We start from the raw sequence: 19,114 nt of genomic DNA, 5'->3' as shown, positions 1-19,114 counted from the left end.
TTTAATTAGTCAATAATTGCTTGAAGGCGCCAATTGATTGGCATTATAAACAGAGGAAAATGAAAATGGCCCTTTTATTTCGGAGCTGTATTTAAGGTTTAGGGGGATGTTAGCAGCATATTATTAAGGAGAACAGAGCAAAGTAGTCTACAAAGCCCATTTAAGAAGCATGACTAAACAGCACAGCCACCCCGCTTTACTTTTCAGATTAGGAGAGTGACAAGCAGCAAATGAGGATTACGCACGTGCAGCTCCAAGGAGCGTCAAAATGCCGCAGCCCTCCTCGTCTCACCCCATTCAGCACACCCCGACAGGCAGCTGCAAATGCTCAGCAGGTTTCTGGTGTCACTTCTGGAGAGATTTATGTTCTCCCCAGCTCCAGAATGCTATATGTTCATTTTATGAGAGCAGGAATACTTTCCACCTGCAGCTCTGTTGCTGTGAACGCATCTCTCTCTCGTCAGAGCCTAACGAAAAACATTTTAAGCCGGTATTTCTGGAAGTGTCAGGCCACATTCATTTTTCCAAATTCCCCTTTTCTTGTTTTTTTTTGCCTCCTGAGGAAAGCACAGCAGCTGAACAGCTCTGCCACTCATCACTGGTAAGAGACACCCCCTGACACATTTAAACACCAAGATCTTGCTGCTCAGTAGCATACATTATTACTTCCAGGAGGCAGGTGACCAACTCTTAAAAGAGAATTTACACAGTTATTCTTCACACCTGCGGATGAAATATTTTGTACCCTGCTCAGGTTTAGACGCGTACCTGTGAAGACCGAAATATCTTTATCTAGGAAAACCTTAGTATGAAGTCAACTGCAATCTGTCCAGGCAGGCAATATCTGCCCAAAGCCTCCGCACAATGCCTGAGAGGCTCCCACACCTGTAAACCTGGAGCAGAAGGCTTGCAGAAGGAGGAGTAATGTTGATTTTTATCCTCTCCCCTAGTCTAGATTAAATCACGAGCAGGAAACTGTTGCTCAGTGGTAGTTTAAGGAAGACAAAACAGCGAATGAATGCTGCACAGCACTGCTGACAGAAACATTTTTAAACCGCGTTTACCTGTAAACAATTCAGCTCTAAAGCAAGTCAATGCCACTAAGAGGATATTGTTTAAAATCACAGAGGCTCAGAGGCCAACATGAAACCCGTCAGCACGCAGCTGGTATCACACAGCCCAGCACCACCTCCGAGCAGGGTCCTGAGGCACAGGCGAGCACCCAGCCAGCCTCCCCCAGGGCACTGACCTGCCACTGCCTATACCCTTTATCTTTTCACTTTTTTTTTTAAAGGAAAAAGCATCGCATGTTAGACTGTAATATCATTCATTGAAACCCTTTGGAATAGCTTAATGTACCCTCCGTAACGAGGGCCATGAGCAATCCTACTGACAGCACAGGGCATCCCTTTACAAGGCAATGCTTGCACACCCCGTGCAGGTATCAGATCTGCAGCTGACTTGGGCTTGTTACCCCCTACAGATCTTTTCCTACAAGCTGACCAAGAAGGGAACTTCCCAGTAAAGAGTACCCAGCATATTTTCCCTCAATTTTTACCAGAGGAGGCTTCCCCCCCCCATATCTACCTCCCATAAAGAAGCTCTCCTATGGCTATAACATGGATGTTTAACTCCCCACTGCTACACCACCACAACAGGCACAAAGGGATGAACTTAAAGACATTAGACCCCTTTCTGCTCTCAACACTGTCCTTCCCTACAACATCCATGCACGTTTACCTTGTTCAAACACCAACTTGTCAGCAAGTTGGCTCACAAGCCCACCTCTAACTCGTCTACTTTTACCTACTAATAAATAAAGCTACCTCAGTCATATCCCATTTCCTCACAGCTAAGAGGATAAGTTATAGCAAAAAGATACACGGAATAAAAGCAGTTTCACATTACCTTGTTCCTTTACAAGCAGCACCAGGGCCCAGCCAACGTCCTCTCCCCCTGCATGCCCCATGGAGCAGTAAGAAAGCAGCCAACCCTTCAATCCTTTCCTTAGGCTGCTGGAGGCTCATAAATGAGCTCTGGTTGTCAATTGCTCACAGGTGAGAGATTGGAGGGTCTTTGAAAGGCAGCAGGTGAGGGTCCTCCCAGCGCTACCAGCATTAATTATCCTAAGGGGTCACGCCTGGATCCCCCTCCCCACAGCCCTGTTTCAGCTGGGGCTGGCTATGGGCTGCAGGTGCCTGCTTCAGGACCATGGTGGTCGTGTCGCCTCCAGCTGCTCCTGGGGCGAGAAAATGGCTCCCTCACCATGCCTGAGGTGGCTGCTGCTGGCTGTCACCACGCTGCCATGACAGGGCCTTGCTGTGCTGTGAGGCTCCTGGGGCTGCCTCAGATCTGAGGTGGGCGCCATGGGCCTAGGCCTTGGCATCAGGCAGGAGATGCAGGATCTGGCCCCAGAGCCCCCCATAACCCCGTGGCACAGGCACCTTTCTGAAATGTCCGCCTCCCCGGAGATGTTTTGGGTGCCTTGTATCAAATATGGCATTAAATGTTTAAGCTGAAGCACATCAATGGCTTTCAGATACCTCATTCTGAAGAGAATAGGTATACTGGAGGTGATGTATCTATAGATCCTCTACCAGAAACAGGTCCTGGACCACAAGAGATGCACGTTAATTTTGTCAGAAGAAAGCCCATCTTTCCTATTTATCCACCGATTAAATTTTTAAATACATACTCTAGCTATCTACAGGAAAATTACTGCTGCAAAGAGCTCATGTGTTAGCATGTGCTGTTTGATATGTGGACACTACTAAAAGTAACAGCCAGCTTTCGGTCATCATCTTTCAGGCTAAAAGCAAACCTGACGTTAAATATGTGCACGTTTCCATTTATATGAGCCAAGAAGCAATGCAAAGGAGACCATACTAAAGAAGGACACAGCAGGCTTGTGCAGGCTGGCTACCACGAGCCACGCGGGTGACATGCTCATAACAAACACAGCCACATTAATTCATCGGTGGCTTTTATTTTCCTAAAGAGATGAATCCGGAGGCTGTAAGATTCAGACGGACACCTGACAGCATCCTGGCTCATGACATGGCACGAGTCGCCGTGTCCAGAGATTAAACGGGGAACGATGCTGAACACAGCGAGCTGCCAGTCACCACGGCTTCCCCCCAGCACCAGTCGGCCTCCCACCAAAAGCCAAGTCCGTATTACAAGCAAGGTCTGGAGAGCCATTTTCCAGGATATCTCTCCTAATTAGAAGCCTTTTTTTTTTTTTTTATCATATGAAAACACAAACAGTATTAGTCAGATAGCATTAAAAAACATTATTCATTAACCATCCATCTTCGGAGGCTTTCCTTCATCAGGCTACAGTAAGGCATTAGGGAAATCAGAGAGCAGCATTTCAATAAAATTAGAAATGTTTCAGATTTGGGGAAGAAGCAGTGGTTTATTTTGTGATAAATCAATAAAACCAGCTAACGTTTTAAAATGGCTATCCTGCTCTTGGTCAGATTATTTCTAATGGAGTTTCTGTGATATGGCTGCGATGGGGTTATGTTGTTCTAACCCTTAAAGGTAACTTAGATGTCCTAAACACATTTTCTTAATTTCTTTCCCCTACTATCTCCCAGTTTTACTATTTGGTAGGCACCATACAATAAAGGCTTAGAGTCGGTACTCTCTGTAATGAAGCCATCTCCTAGGTGGCTGTAACAAAATATCAGAGCGAGAAAAATGTAACGACAATCTAATAAATAGAAAAGGATGAACGTGTTTTGCTTTCATCCCTAGCCAAAAACATTTCTCACTTTCCCATACCAGCACATTTCATAATGAAATATCCCTCATGGTTACGGTACCAAGTTTTGGCCTTGGAAGTCCACGTTCTCCTTCGAGATCTTCGCCGTGACCCCGTGCCAACCTCAGCGACCTTCGCGTGCTCCGGTTTCTCTCACCTCTCACACGACAATAATTCTCGCTATTCATCTTGCAGCAGGATTCTGCTGTTTAATCAGAGCCGCCGCGCAGAATTTTAATACGAGTCTGAATTCCCCAGCGGTTTATCGCTCGGTAGGATTGCTAGGCTGCATTTGTAGCGGGTACCACCGACTGTATACATTTTTTAATTGAAAATCATTGTTACTGTTCTGCCTCCGTCCTCCTGTTTTTAAGGACCAAACTGAGCTACGGGGCATAGCATAAACAAGGATTATGTCAGCATCTGCAGGGACTGCAGCTGTGCCAGCATGTTGAAGGGAAGTCAAAAGACCTATCTTGGGGAAAACAGCATTTGTGCACGAATAATTTCAATTTCTGTCTTGGAGCATCTCAAAAGACTTCATCACTACCTCAGACCAACTCAAAAGACATTGCTGAGGCATAGATACCTCTTCTATTGCAATTTATGCTCTCATATATTTGTACTTACACTTGGCATGTCAGAATAACCCAATGATAAATGGAATATGATTACATTTATTTTGTGGAAAGAGCAGTAGCATGAACCGAAATTCCAGACCCTTAAAGGAATCAAGGACAATCGTACCTAAGTACATTTAAAAGCTGAAGTTGCACACACAAAAAAACCGTAACAAAACTCAGAAGTGAAACATCCCTCAAGAAAGCAACTCGAAAATATGTTCTCCCGGTAAGAACATTTGCACTAACTCCTGATCAGATGTGTTCAGTTGTTGGTTCTCATTTCCACGAACCTCAAACTTTTTCTGTTCCTATAAACACTTGTTTACAGGAACTTCCCTTTCAAGCACAGACACCCCATCACTGAGCAGTAAGGACAGAAGAGGAGTTTTGAGCACCTGGTGGTTTTAATACATAAGAAAGCCACCAGAGCTCCTGCTGTAGGATGTACCCTGGGATCACACGACACCATTTCTCCTGTACTGTGAAATCTAGTGTAGAAGAGGGCAAAAAATGAAAAGGCTGAGCGTCTTCCCCGTGTCAGAGCCACGCTGAGAACATTGCTGCTGAGCCTGGAGCACAAGGCAGTTTTCAATACAGAAGTGTGGAAAGCAGAATCAGCTTCATAACTCCAAAATCTTGCATGAGATTTCTTTAAACACTCCGCAAAGGCCAAAAGGGACTGTCCCAGAGTTATACACCCAGTCTAAGCTAGCTATATGCACTCCCTTTAATAGGCAAGCACCTCCACGGGGCAAGTTCCCCATGTATTTCCAGGTAGGATTAATCACCCTTTCATGGCATTGCTGACGCTGGAGAAGCACAGGCTATCGGCCACTGAATCACAGCCAAAGGCAGATGAGACCAATCCCACCACAACCGATTTAACCAAGGACTCACAACATACGCCCGGCAGAATCAGGAACCAAATGCCCGGATTAGCAGCCACTCAGGCCACATTTTTTCTTAAAACTCTTTTACTCCCCTGATTCTGGGGGTTTATATATCTCACATTGTCCGACTGACTTACTGGAACTGGAAGGATGTGAAAGATTAATAGAGTTAACCCGATCACCCCCCTCGACTACGTTTTTTTCCCAACATTTAGTTTATTTCTAAAAGTGGAAGGACTTATTTCGAGGCACAGACAATCTCCTGGCTTAAAATATTAACAGCATGGCTTTTTCTCATGACACCCTCTTTCCGAGGAAGGAAATTTACACCCGAGAGGAGACTGAAACTGGGAATTCTCCAGAGCTGCAGGGCTAACACAACCGTAACACAGCACTTACATAGCCGTTGTTTTTCGAGCACCTTTTGGATTATTATAAGGTTGACTGCCTTCCTTCACAGCAGTTACGTCTCCGAAGATGTTCACGTTCAATGCCAGCGACAGAAGTTTCTAAAGCAACGCTCCCCGTTCATTTTCTTACACCCAGCAGAAGCGTTAGCTAGGGCAGAGTGGCTGGAAACAGTCCGATTATTGCCCTTCCCATCGGAAAAACTGCGCTCCTTCTGCGCCAAGCCAAAGCTCCCCATCCTTGTTCGGTCCTCTTGTTTCATTGTTCCGTCCCCAAATTAATTCGGAACTGTGATTACTACCCCGTTTGTGCACCGATAATGACTTGGGTAAGTTGTAATTCGATTGTCTGCACCAACCTGGGAGAGCGCAGCCTTTGGAGCCTGGGCTCCAGAAGAGGAGTAAGGGATGCTTTTCTGCCTTCCTCTACAAACTGCTGAGTATGTGCAGCCTAAAGGGTTTCTTAAGGACGTAGCTCAAACAGTAAATATTAAATAAAGCCTTTGTAATGACAGCACAGGTTAGGTAGTGCATCAGAAAACACAGCGATAGACGCAAAGCTGTACAACCCAGTTTTTAATGTCACCTTGTCAAAGAACTATCCATGCTGCCTCACAGACTGCTGTTTTTCTCTTTTTTTTTTTCCTTGCTGTTTTAAAAGTATCAAGTATTGTGTAATAAGAGCGGAGTGAAAGGGATCATCTTTTAACTCAGGCTTGGCTCTGAGATCAAGACGCTATTTTAGGTTCGGCTACAAATTCCCTGCACGATACTGGGCAAGCTATTTACGTTTGCCACGGATCATCTTCCCCAGTAATGAAAGAGAGATCGTGGTGCTTTCGCGTCTCAGTTTTTAAGCGGTGTTCAGGTCACTCATTCATGTTAACAGCACCTGCTCTTTCTAAGGGGTTACTGGTTTGGATTTGGATGCAGAGGTGTCTCCGACGCAAATTAACACTGGGTGCACAGTGGTAGGTACTCACCAGCTGTTTTTGCAGCCCGTAAATGGATGGATTTCAGGTGGTGTTTGTTTTCACACACATTTTATCCTTCTAAAGTACAATAAATACACTGCCTTTATTTGGCACAGACAAATCTCACTTTGTGAATGCAAGCCTGGCCTTTGTAAAGAACATTTTTTCAGCACGCCTGTCTTCGAGCTGCCCACCTGTGGAAAACGTGAGGTTTGACTTCAAAACTCTATATCTAATGCTAACTCACCATGTTGTGAAATGCACTATTATCTTTTTATCATTATTTTCTCCCACAACGTGTGACGTATAAAACTTCTGGAAAATTTCGATTGCTAAGACAAAACTTAAAACTGAGAGGAAATCTTCAACAGCAGATTTCAGTTTGGTTTTCCTGCGGAAGATGACACTTGCACAAAGGACCCCATCTTTGGAAATCAAAGGACCTCATCTTTGGACCTCACTTAGAAATCCTTACCCGAATTCAAACCACAGACATTATTAAACAGAAGGAGTGAGGGAAGGAGGGAAATTAAGTATCTTTAATGACTTACGTTGGCTAGAAACCAACCGCTGATACAAGAGCAACGGGGCCCGTTATAAAATTCGGACAGGATGGCAGGGGTGCTATGAGGCATGGCGTGGTTTTCTTTCCCAGGAGAGACCCGACAGGCTGGGATTCTTTGGAAGATGGACAACGGTGTGGGAGGATCCACTAAAAACTGATAGAACTATCGGTGGTTCAGAGCAGTTAAATAACGATTATTCGCCACGTCACGAGCACAAGAACCGAGAGGTCCCAGTGAAATAACTGCTGAATTATTTACATAAATAAATGGAGTAATTTGGATGTGCAATGCATAATTAAATTCTGGAACTCTAGGCTGCAGGATGTTACGGAGCCAAATCGTTCAGAAGGAGACGAGACAAATGCAGAGGGAAGATGTGGTGATGCTACTGAACATGACAGAGACAGAAACCGGTATTTAGCACTCCCTGCGTGCCAACTGGCAAGGGTGGGAGGACACGACAATGCAAGACCATCCTAAACTTGTTTCTTCTTTAATTGTCCAGTGCTTCCAGCTCTAGGAAACAGGCTACCTAGACATATTTTTTTTTGTTTTTTTTTTTAATCTGATTAAATTTCTGGCCTTCTTACAGCCAGACTATAAAATAAGTAATGACTTACTTTCCCTTCCACTTTTATTACGAGCATTCGTGAGGCGGAGACATGTATCTGGCTCACTGGATGCACGTTTTTGGAAATTGCAGCAACCAAAAAAGGACCATATGGACTCTGTTGGACCCCACATTCGGTTTCTTATAACTACATTTCAATGCAAGGCAAACAGCTGCAGAAATAGCATCCCCAACATTACATCCCCAGTAACATCCCCAATAACATCCCCAACAAGCTGTAATAAGGGGAGACCCGAATTCCACCTCCTACGCCAGCCATGCATTTCATTTTAGTTATTCACTGCCCAAAAAGAGAAAAAAGATCTGTGATTTTCTCCTAAAGAAGAGGTCCGGATAAAGCAAAGATTAATAGGAATTTTCCAAGCTTACAGCCCTAAATCTCACCATCGGAGCAAATTCCGTACAATAACTTCAGTCTGCATTCCTTCAGAAAGAACGACCGTATGGACAACTGCAACTTCCTAATTTTTAATATGAATATTCTACCCTGAAAACTATTAAAGTACATCTCAAACAAATGGGAAGAAGGAATGAATGAGGAAAGCACCTCATTAGACAGAATCAGTGCAGATAACCTCAGTTTAAAATCAGCGATCGTTTTGACAACAAATCCTGTGGGTGGCTAACACAAATAATACGAGACAGTGTTTGCATCAGCACAAATATCCCCTATTATTACCCAAAAAAAAACATTAGTAGCGTGGAGAGATTCACCTCGATTTACTCATTGAGAAGGTGGCATATTTGCCAGTAATTCTGCTCAAACAGGGGAGGGTACGCTGTCAGCAAATCGTGGCTCTTCGCTGATTTACGGTTTGCTCTATCACAACCTGCATCGGAGAAGTAAGAACTTGAGTCGACTTCTTGACAGCAAAGGACAAGATGACTGACTACCAGTCGGTATCTTTAAGCACAGCGAGCCACAGCAGAATAAAAAAAAAAAAAAGCAACAGAGTTGTTGAGGTGAATTCATCCCCTACTCCCAGGGCTTTGGAGTGCTGAAAGTTTTATAGCGGGGAGATATTCTAAATCTAGGAAAGCACTGACTCGGTGCCCGAGATTTATCTCCGTGAGATTTCTTGCTAAACCTAAAGCTGTCCGGTTTGATAATTCACTCCCTTGGATTCTCGAACTCTTCCACGTTTCGGATTTTTAGAAACTACGGCAGTGCCTCGCAATTTATGAAGGAGGTTGTGTATGAGTTGAAATGGTGCTGAGGGAGAAAAAAAAAAAGAAGATGTTGGAAAGAATTACTGCTAAAAAACTAAATTGACTTGGAAACCTTACAGATGTTGTGAATTCTGCTGCAGCCAATATGATTTTGCTTGAAGAACTCGATTTCCGCATCGCCCTCAATACAGCTTCTACTAGCTCTAAAGGTGCATTTTTTTCCCTATAAAATATCAGTGCTACCTTTCTGTGCCTGTAATTAATTTCAGATACAGGCTGTAATAGTTGCTTTGCAAGCTGATATAACCATTATTGATAACCCCCAGAAGCCTACGGAAAAATGGGGAAAAAAGGGTTTTATTATCTCAGAAAGAGTTTTCAATTTTTTAAAAAAAAATCCACTTTGCTTCGGGGGAAAAAAAAAAGAATAAAAATAAAACATAATCTGTCAAAGATAGGCTCTGAAGGTAAAAAAGCCTCGCTAAATTCTCAAAGTAACCACTGTAGTTGAGGTGCTTTGCCAGGGCTGGGGAAACCCAGCTCCAAGAACTTATCTTGAGTTAGGAGGAAAGGGGGTGGTACCGAAAAAAAATCACATCCCAGGTCAAGCCACAACAGACTCAGTGGTGTTCCTCTTTCTGCTTCTGAGCAGAAACGCAATGCAAGAAATACAAACTTTTCCTAAAAAAAAAAAATCCAATGAAAAATGCTGCAAAAACTTCAACTCACAAAAACGAGGAAAGCAGAAAATCAGCCATGAGCACACGTGAGAGGCACAATGGTGAACATGAATACAGAACAAACACAACAAAGTTACCCCTGGCTTAAAAAAAAAATATCTTCCTAAATTTCAATATACACTGTCTTATTGAAAATATTACATGTGTATGTTCTCACTGGAGTACGGCTGGCAATGATACAGCGAGAAAGCGAGGACAGAATAAATCCAGTTCCAAGAATTTTAATAAGAAACGTGTTTACCTGAGAGCTTAGTACGCATGGGAGAAGAAGGAAATGCTTGCATTAAAAACATACAGCTGCTAAGTGGGTCGGTGACATCCATTATTTATTTATACTCCAGGGCAAAAGGATGCTAGGCTACGGTATGCAGGGTTCTCCCCACGTGGGCGTGACCCTTCACGTGTGTACCCGGAAAAGATCCTGCTCCTTCAGTTGATCTTAACAGTTTTTGATCCTAACAGTTCACTAATTGATAATGCATACTGTATATAATTAGCCTTCGTGTCATAACCCATGAAGTAGAAATGCAGTCGTTCCCGCTGAACAATCCCAAATCGTGAATGCCATTTTAAGCCATTCTTAGACCATGACTACAAAATCTACACAAGACAGCAATTTCTGCAGAATGCCAGTGCTACCAAACACTCTGTAGTCTGTTTTTTTTTGTTGTTGTTGTTGCGTTTTTTTATTTTTTTTTAGGATTTTGTATTTTGTTCTGCTTGGAATGAGTTAGGAAAATATTAGTACTGTGTTACAGTTGGGGAGCTGAAGTGCCAGCAGTTTAAATCAACATCCCAATGAAGAACAAAACTGATTTTCCTGACTTTTAATCCCACATTCACCTCAATTTTACCCAGTGACTCATAATAATCACTACATTCAATGGTATAGGGAACAGATAATTATGTCTTTGAACTCTTGTCTCTTATACGTAACAGGATAAATACATCTTTGATCAGGCCCAAATCTGGAAATAGAGTAAAATATTCAGATCCCTAAAATGCCTACTGAAGTCAAGCAACGCTGTGGGCAACCTTACCTTTCCTTCAGCCTCCAATTATTGCCGACTTTTCTTAGAAGGGATGTTTGCCTTCCACAAGCAGAACGATGCCTGCAGAAAAACTTCTGCTAGGTTGGAGTAGGTGTTTTACAACGTGAAATGCAAAGGAAAGGGATAATGAGCATGAGGGCTACGCCTCAACCCTGTTGTTGCTCCACTGAATTCAACACACATTGAATGAAAGATTTTACTACTTTGGTAGAAATTTTCTAAGTGCTTAATGAGCTACTAACAATCAACTTCTGTTTCCAAAAAGCTTTTACAAATGAAAAACTTTTTGAAATGTAAGATGTGTGAATTCTTAATGCATTTCCAGAATGAGACGGTCAGAATAAATTGAATGCTCCCTTTAAGAACCACAGAGCAATTAATAGAGTGTTGTTATTAATTACTTTTTTTGCATTCTTTTTACTACAAAGAATCAATAAGCTTGGACAGACATTCTCCTCAGAAATATCAAGGGACAGAATTGTTTACAGCTTGTTTGCCATTAAAATTTCATGCCGAAGCGACGAACTACGGCACCATTTAAAATCAATTTGATGCTTGGCATTGCACTTCTCCTCATTCGTGGTACAGGGGCGCTCCTGTTGTACGTGTAGCTACCGCTCTGTGTCGCCGAGCACGACTAGCAGGGATATCAATGTAAGTACCATTTCAGACGTGATCAGAACAGAATATCCTAAAAGCACAACTAGCAATCTAACGTAAAGGATGCACAGTCATTGTTCTCTTGCATCAGTCAATGCACACAACTGGAGGCTCATCGTTAGCCTGTAATATTTTACGAACTGAATTGTTTAAATACATGTGCTTGGTAAGTAGCAACCAAATTAGCAGAGTCCAAGCTGATGTGCCAGGCAAAGCTTATTTAAAACCACCAAAACCGAAGAAGGGTTAACTGGTAGAGCCCTACAGGAAGCATATAATATTCACTACAGTTTTTGTTGAGTTACCACTGCTCGTTCTTTCTAGTTTGCTATTTCTCTAAACCAAAATTAGTAGAACCTGTTAGACACCGCTGCTCAGGAAGGAGACGTTGGGCAAGAAGTAGATAAAAAAAGTAGTGCAAGAAGAAGATGAAAACGAAGTATAATGCTGCAATTCTACCCAATGCTATAAAATATCTCATTTATAGCACAGCTTATACTCAGATCCAAAACGACCTGCTCCGTGCATGGAATCGAACTCTTACTACTGGAAAAATGGTCCCAACAGCCCATCAGTAAGCACCTCCACGAGACCTCCTTCTTCTGCCCATTTCATCTTGCATGACAAGATGATTGCACGACAGGAGCTTTCAGTCACTGAGTTTCACATCATTTTGCATAATAGAATCATAAAACGAAGGAACGGCTTCAGTGTTTAAGTCTTGTACTCTAAAGCAGACAAAGAAAAGGATTTCAGAGGCAGAGAAAGCACCAAACTCAACTTCGGAAAGGTTCAGAAGAGCTTCACGAGTGAACAGGCTGCCCAAAATCACTTGGTCCCACATCTCCTTTGGCCTCTTGACAATGCAGACTGCTTTGGGCAAGAGCAAACAGCTACAGAATGGAAAGTCAACTTGAGCCTGAACAGGATATCCTGCCCGACTAACATAAATATATTGCTTTAACCCATTAAAAGTGAGCCTTTTAATTCTAAATAACTGTAGCATATATGGTAAAGCTCCAAGTAAGTAATGGAAAAGATGTAAGATGCAATCCTTTTTTTTCCTATTTCTTTTTCATTTTGCTGATTGAAACGAGTGATTTTTTTCTTCTTCATTAATACAAGACAAAGGTAGAGCACTCGCATTTATCCAGATGTTTTTCTACGAACCATGAAATTCCAGCACACCGTGCCTCGAAAACCAAATGATACGTTAGCAGAAAATGCCACAGCTTCATCCCTGTTGTTATCTAATTTTTACAGGTCACATTTGTCAGAAAACTGACAAATTCAAACAGTAAGACCTTCTGATTTCAGTATTCAAATGAACAGGAAAGCCTGACCAGCACCGCTACAGCAGTTGCCAATTTTTAACACCCACAATGAACTGGAAATTAGACGTAGCGAAAAAAAATCACACAGCCATGCAGCTAGATCAGATCCTCTTGCGCCCTCTATTCCTATGGATCTGACTGCTTCAGGTTGTCCGTGCAGGGAGAGAACAGGTGAAATAATACAGAAATTTCAATTCCTGATAGCTCGGCAGTCCATTTCGATAGCAGGGAAACCACATTTTTAGCTCTTCTGTCTTTACGGGAACGATTCCTATATTCTTTTTAAGAACCCATTTTAATGTTATCTTTGCGTGCCTGGATATTGTCATTCAGGACTCTTGCTCTTAACTCTATATAGGAGACGACGTCCCATTTCAGCTAATCATCTTACACAATATGATAAGCTAAACACAGAGAACAAATATTTCCTGAAGGGGTGAAATAATTCTCAGTGAAAGAATAATCTCGCTCGCTAAATTTAATTGAGCACTTTATCTTCCCTACAGATCATCCCCTGGAATCCTAAGTATTTATTTTCCTCCAGCACCCCCTGTAACTAAAACCCCCAGGAACACTTTGTTTAATTTCAGTCTCAAATACAGTAGAATTAATCAGCTTTAAAAACATTAGCAATGGAAGTGGCGTAGCAAGGATATCGGCCCCAAACTTTATTTTGCAAGATTTTCTGTGTGGTACTTTCAAGGATTTTGGATGTATGCATACGGGATCGTCGTGCTTCTTGACATCAAACTTGAACTCCAAATTTTGGGGCAGTCGCCTTTAAAAGATGCTAGACAATAGTATAGGAAACTGCAGAAATAAGAGGCTTTATGGGGGATCACCTGTAACTATTATTTATCCCTATAAAGGGTAAGAGCAGAGAGTGAAGAGATGCTCTGTGCCGCCTATTTCTTTAATGGCAATATTTCTGAAATGATAATAAAAAAAAAAACGAAGAATCAGCATTTTTTCTCTCCAGCCCCTCAAACGAAGGCGAGAAAGCAGAAGGGGAACCAGTGTCGGGGCTGAAGGCACTGACTGGCCTGGAGATGTGTTACCCTGTGACAACCAGAGCTTATCACAGTGGGGGGACTTCAGTAGGAGACGAGCATCATGAAATGAGGGGTGAAAAGAAAAAGGAAGGAAATGCCAAAGAAAATGATCTGAAAATGGGAGAGAACGACCTATTATCGCTTTTTTTTATATATCACACCATTGAGGAGGACTCAGACTAGCTGTCAAAAAGCTTTCTTTGCTGAAAGAAACTAACAGGGGGTCCTGAGAGTCTCATGGGACAGCTAGTGACAGAAGAAAGAGAAGGATGCCATAAAACGCAAAGGACAAAGAAGCAGAGAGAAAGGTCTGATATGGTTAAGGGTGTCAGGCAGCAAGAAGACACGTACATCCCCGGGGAAAAGAAGCAAACGCAGAGCTCTAAGTAAGAGCAGCAGATAAAAAAAAAACACTCTTGATACGTAGGAACTGCAGTATCTGCCTCATAGAAAAAGTGTTTCCTATCCTACATCTCCTGTATGTGCTCACCAAAAGTCTGCATGTATTTGGGGTTCTCTTTTCCGAGTCCCCTGCCTTTCTTCAGGTCGAAGGAGTTATGTCTGGGTTGGGGAAAGGGATGGAAACCCTTCTCCAAGCCCTGCCCCCTTATTCATAGGCACACAAAGAATCTACATATATATATATATATATAAATTATTAATACAGGTTCTTTTTCTGGCCATTCAAGACACATTTTCCCTGTACTTCACAAAGTTGTTGGCCAAGATGGGTGCGTTAACACAGGTAGCGCAGTGGGACCGAAGAACCGACAACGCTTTTGAACCTCCACAGCAAGAAAACCTCATTTTTATGAGCACAATTGTGAGTGGTTTTGGAGGGAAGTCCATGTTTTTAGCCCAGTAGGAGCTAAGGCAAACAGGAGGCTTGCGTCTTTCCCACCCTTGCACTCTATCAGACTTGGTAATTTGTAAATACAGCATTTTTCATGAAAAAAAATAAAATGGAGGCCACGGTACGGCCCAGCGGTCCCGGATGTACAACCAGTAATACACTGGTTGAAAAGACGACGAGTGATTTTAAGGAAAAAAATGCACAGCAATGAGACCAGTAATTAGGATTCCTGGGCATCTTGTTCCTACCATGGCCCTTTGTGTCGCCTCCGTGTTAGATGCTTGGCTTTCACACGAAAATCAAGGTGATGCTCACACAAAACAGGACTGAAAATAGATTTTCACACCTCCCAAAGCAGTGTGAGCAGTCAGTTCCACTCTCAGTCCAAAAACCAATGTATTTATGCATTGAAGGTACCTGGAAGGTCATTCTTGGAAGGTCATCAATTTTTGCAAGGTCAAAATATTCTTTTTTTAACACCAAAAAAATTAAAAATAAAAAAAGCCCTCACCATATTCAGGTGATGCATTAATAAATATCGTGTTGCCGTATCCAAGACACAAGATCAATGCTTTTTTATTTAAAAAAAAAGCACCAATGGAAAGCTCTTTTCCAACAAGACGGGAAGTACGGGGAGAGAGGCCGGCAAAACATCCCATGGAGACTCATGATTGATTGCAGAATTGCAGTCCTGATTTGATTTCCTTTAAATAGTGATATTACAGCTTTAATCAAGATCGAATCAAATGACAAATAATAAATCACAGGGCAGAGCTCACACCTGAATAAATATGTGACTTGGGGGCGGGGGGGGGGAGTGGAAGAAATGTTGAAGATACTAAGAAGGTTTTAAAATTTGTAACACTCGTCATCCTTCAGCAGCCATAGCAAATGGATCGTGATGCAATATTCAGCTGCCAGCTCGGGTCTCTTCTGAGCAGTCCCAAGGCAGCAAAACTTTGCTGAGCTGAGGTTTTCACTTTTTCTCTCCTTATGGATGCATTCAGGGGGCAATCTGGTGACTTACTTGGGTTGCATGGAAACTCACGGGTTTGGTAGGTCACCACCGCCGCCACAACCAAGATTAAAAATGAGGAGCCTACTTCGGCTTTTCTCCGTTGCCAATAATCTTTTTTTCAGCGCAAATCAAAAGCAGGGGCAGACAGTTGCAAATAATGTTTAATTACAGCAGTACCTTTTACCCAAGGATCTCAACAGTTTATTAATAGAAATCGCGCCCTGCTCCTGTGGCACGCATGTTGGTAAGCCAAATCACAAACGAGCAAGTAGAGCTGTGAAAAGGATAATGACAAAGAACCACTTTTTAAATATATATATATATACTTAAGTGTAAATCAATAGCAAATTGCTTCCTTAAAGTCTCGTACAGGGACTGAGACCTACAAGACAAGAGGCACCAGAAACCTGAATAAGTTTTTTTTCTTATCTCACACAAGTCGTAAAATCACTACCCGTATTTTTTTTTCCTTCCTTGTAAGAACTTTAAAATACAGAGGGGAAAAAAGAGACCTAGTAGGTTTAAATCTATGCGGGTTTAAAACCCGTGACTTTGTACATCAGGGCAATCATGAGCTTCCTCAGCTTCCCCCCTTTTCCCAAACCAAACAGTGCAGAAACAAAGGTTTCCAAACTCTTCTGAACGAAACACCGGGGTGTTTCAGGTCACATCTGTCTTGAACAGCCCGCCAAGAAGCCTTGGAGGTGCACATCCCAGCGGACTTGCACGTGGGAGAAGGTTTCTGCCAGCTGTGCAATTGCCCACAGGCGATGCAGACCCCATGAAGAGCTCAGTTCACTCGGAGCAAAAAGGAGAGTTGATTTTGCAAGGTTTAATTGCAATATTCACAAATATATTTGAGCATGATTTTACCGTATTGTCCTGATTCCCATACAATACTAATGGACTTGCATATTGCAAGTACAAGAAAGATTTGCAAGAGTAAAACGACCTTCTTCTAAAAGGTAAGAGAAAACTCCGAGGTGGCTCTGGTTCCTTTTACCATCCTGTTTTTCCTTACGTTCTGAGTCTACCTAGCTTTCACAAAGCCCCTCCAGGCAATGAAGACAAAGATCACTTTCACGGTTTACAGACAAAAGCCTAGAAAGAAGGACTGGGCACTAATATATGATTTTTTGGTATCTCGGCTAGCCAAGAGCAGAACAAAAATAAGATCTCTACGTGTTCACAAATGTCTCTTGAAGAACAAAGTTCGTGAAAGAGAACAATTTCTTATTTTTATTTTATTTTTTTTTAGGAGTTCTCATGTTCAAAGCACTGCATAAAAGTTAGGGATGGGAGCCTTCAAGCTTGCAGAATTCTCATTAATTCCTATTAATTCCTCAAGCATCTTTGAAAACCCCTTCTTAATTCATTCTCCCATCGGCCAGACGGAAGAGGGGTCTGCTGAGCACATTTCACAGATAGCAGCCCAAGGCGGAGAGGTGAAGTGACACGGAGTTGCCTCATGACCTTTTTTTGTATAAATTCATCTTCTCGGGCTCCTTTCATGTCTCCATTCCGTATGACAGCACCGGCACATCTCCAGAGCACCCCGGAGCTCCTCAGGGAAGGCTCTCATTTGTATGTTATCTTTGGTGGTGTATGAATAAATAAAAAATAGGGGTGATTAATAATGAATGCCGAGTTTGTATTTCCAGCAGCCTCTATTTTCGTCTGCAAACTTTCACAACAGGATGCGTGCTCGGGATGCGTTTTATTTATTACGGAGGACAGAAAGGCGTTCCCCCACCTTTTTTTGCCGTGACCGTGTCACGGGTCTTAGGAGGCTCGATGGATTTGCCTTGAAATTTCCCAGCATAATCAAGTCTGAATAAACATCAAACGTCGGCATTTCAAATCCAGGGAGGATTGTCTCGGGAAGCGACGCGCCTGCGAACCCAGGAGACGAGATCAGAACAGAGCCTTCCAACCGCTGGGTTTTTTTCAGCAATGGTCTGGAGTACGAAATCCCAGTGGTAAGCATACAGTGCCAAATGCCAGCTCTGAAGGGGAAACGGCTGCCTCTCTGTGCACGGCTCTCCCGAAAGAAACATTTTAATTGCCCAAGGGACTCCTTGGGCAAGGGAGCCCCTGCACGTCCCGCACGGCACCGTGGGGTCGCTCCATGGCCCCGCACCCCAAACCCTAAAAGTTTCGGGCCGCTTGCGTTTTCCGGAAGACAACGAACACCGCGGCGAGGTAGGATTGCTCAAAGAGAAGCCTCCGTAATTTTAAACGGCAGGGGATATCCTAATAGGGATGCCCCCTGCACAAGGCTTTGCCGGGCACGTGGCTTTTTGGGGAGCCCTAACAAAGCCCACCGAGAGCCGCCCGGCCCCACTGTGCCCCTGGGCAGCCCCACACGTCTGGGGCCGAGCGCTGCGGGGCACGAGCTCTGGAGCCGGTATTTCGTCATGCCGTGATAATGCATGGAAATAGCCGCTAATTAATATGGCTTAACAGGGAGAAAGATAAAGCCCTTTCTCCCTGAAATGTCAAACGATTGCCGAGTGTTCTTTATCTTCTATTCTGTGCAAACAGTTTATCCAGCAGGTTTCTTTACGTATCAGCCGTTGCTGCCACCAAAATCCCCGGCTGAGCACCTAGCGCACAACATCCTTAGAGGAAACAGCAAGAGCAGGGCAAACTCATCTGGTACTTCCCCTCTAGCACCCCAACTCCTACCCTCCAAGCATTTTTGCTCTAAGATTTCTTAAGAAGCTTCCTTTAGTCCTGACCATTTTTCCCTTGGTTTAAAGGGACATTTTCAGCAGTGCTTTCTCTTTTCTTCTCCTCTAAAAGCAGTTTTCCCTTCTATTTGAGTAGCAAACAAATTGTTTTCTTCCATTCTGTCTGAATTAGCCGAGTTCTTTGACTTAATTCCAACTTTTCAGAGTAACCTGCGTCTAAACAAACACCTATTTGCCTGTCCCCTCTACCAGATGATGACAAGCGCAGTCCTGGGGATCCGTATGAGCTGACAGCTGCTGAGGAGACGACAAAGTATTTTACAGTCACTTCAAACTATGTGCGTAACACCCTGAGCACTAGAAATAATACAGGATCCAGACTCACACTGGTCTCGATGCAAACCTTTAAACTACCGAAGCAAAGGAAAACTCGTCGGCGATGCATCGCATCACGCACCTTCTGGTAAGGCTGGTCTCTGTTGAACGTACCCAAGGAATGAACACGGGCTTTGTCAATGCCTTTGACGCTCAAAAAGGTGAAGACAACCACGATGAGCTCCAGTTGTGTAAGGGGTGGCCTTCAGAACGCCAAGGAGATGACTTTATCATGCCTAGGTAGACAGCAGTCATGCGGGTTGGTTGTACAATTTCATTTTTGGCCAAGGAAAGGTGGCATCAGGAA

General features: G+C 43.2%; 1 protein-coding gene across 6 annotated transcripts in view; it reads right to left on the bottom strand.

Moving 5' to 3' along the window:
* Positions 1–19,114, bottom strand: part of LOC310888631 (netrin receptor DCC) — a 414,661-nt gene that overhangs the window by 329,343 nt on the left and 66,204 nt on the right. For 3 of the 6 annotated variants that reach the window (XM_083815522.1, XM_083815523.1, XM_083815524.1), the window contains exon 1: positions 1,909–15,988. The exons of the other annotated variants lie outside the window; for them this stretch is intronic. The gene's annotated coding sequence lies outside the window, so the exon portion shown is untranslated. Of the gene's footprint in view, positions 1–1,908; positions 15,989–19,114 lie in introns of those variants that run through there. 6 annotated transcript variants of the gene reach the window in all.

Source organism: Anser anser (assembly GCF_964211835.1).
Source record: "Anser anser genome assembly, chromosome: W".
NCBI lineage: Eukaryota > Metazoa > Chordata > Aves > Anseriformes > Anatidae > Anser > Anser anser.
Note: the sequence above shows the minus strand (reverse complement) of the source record. Positions and strands in the feature narration are given on the sequence as shown.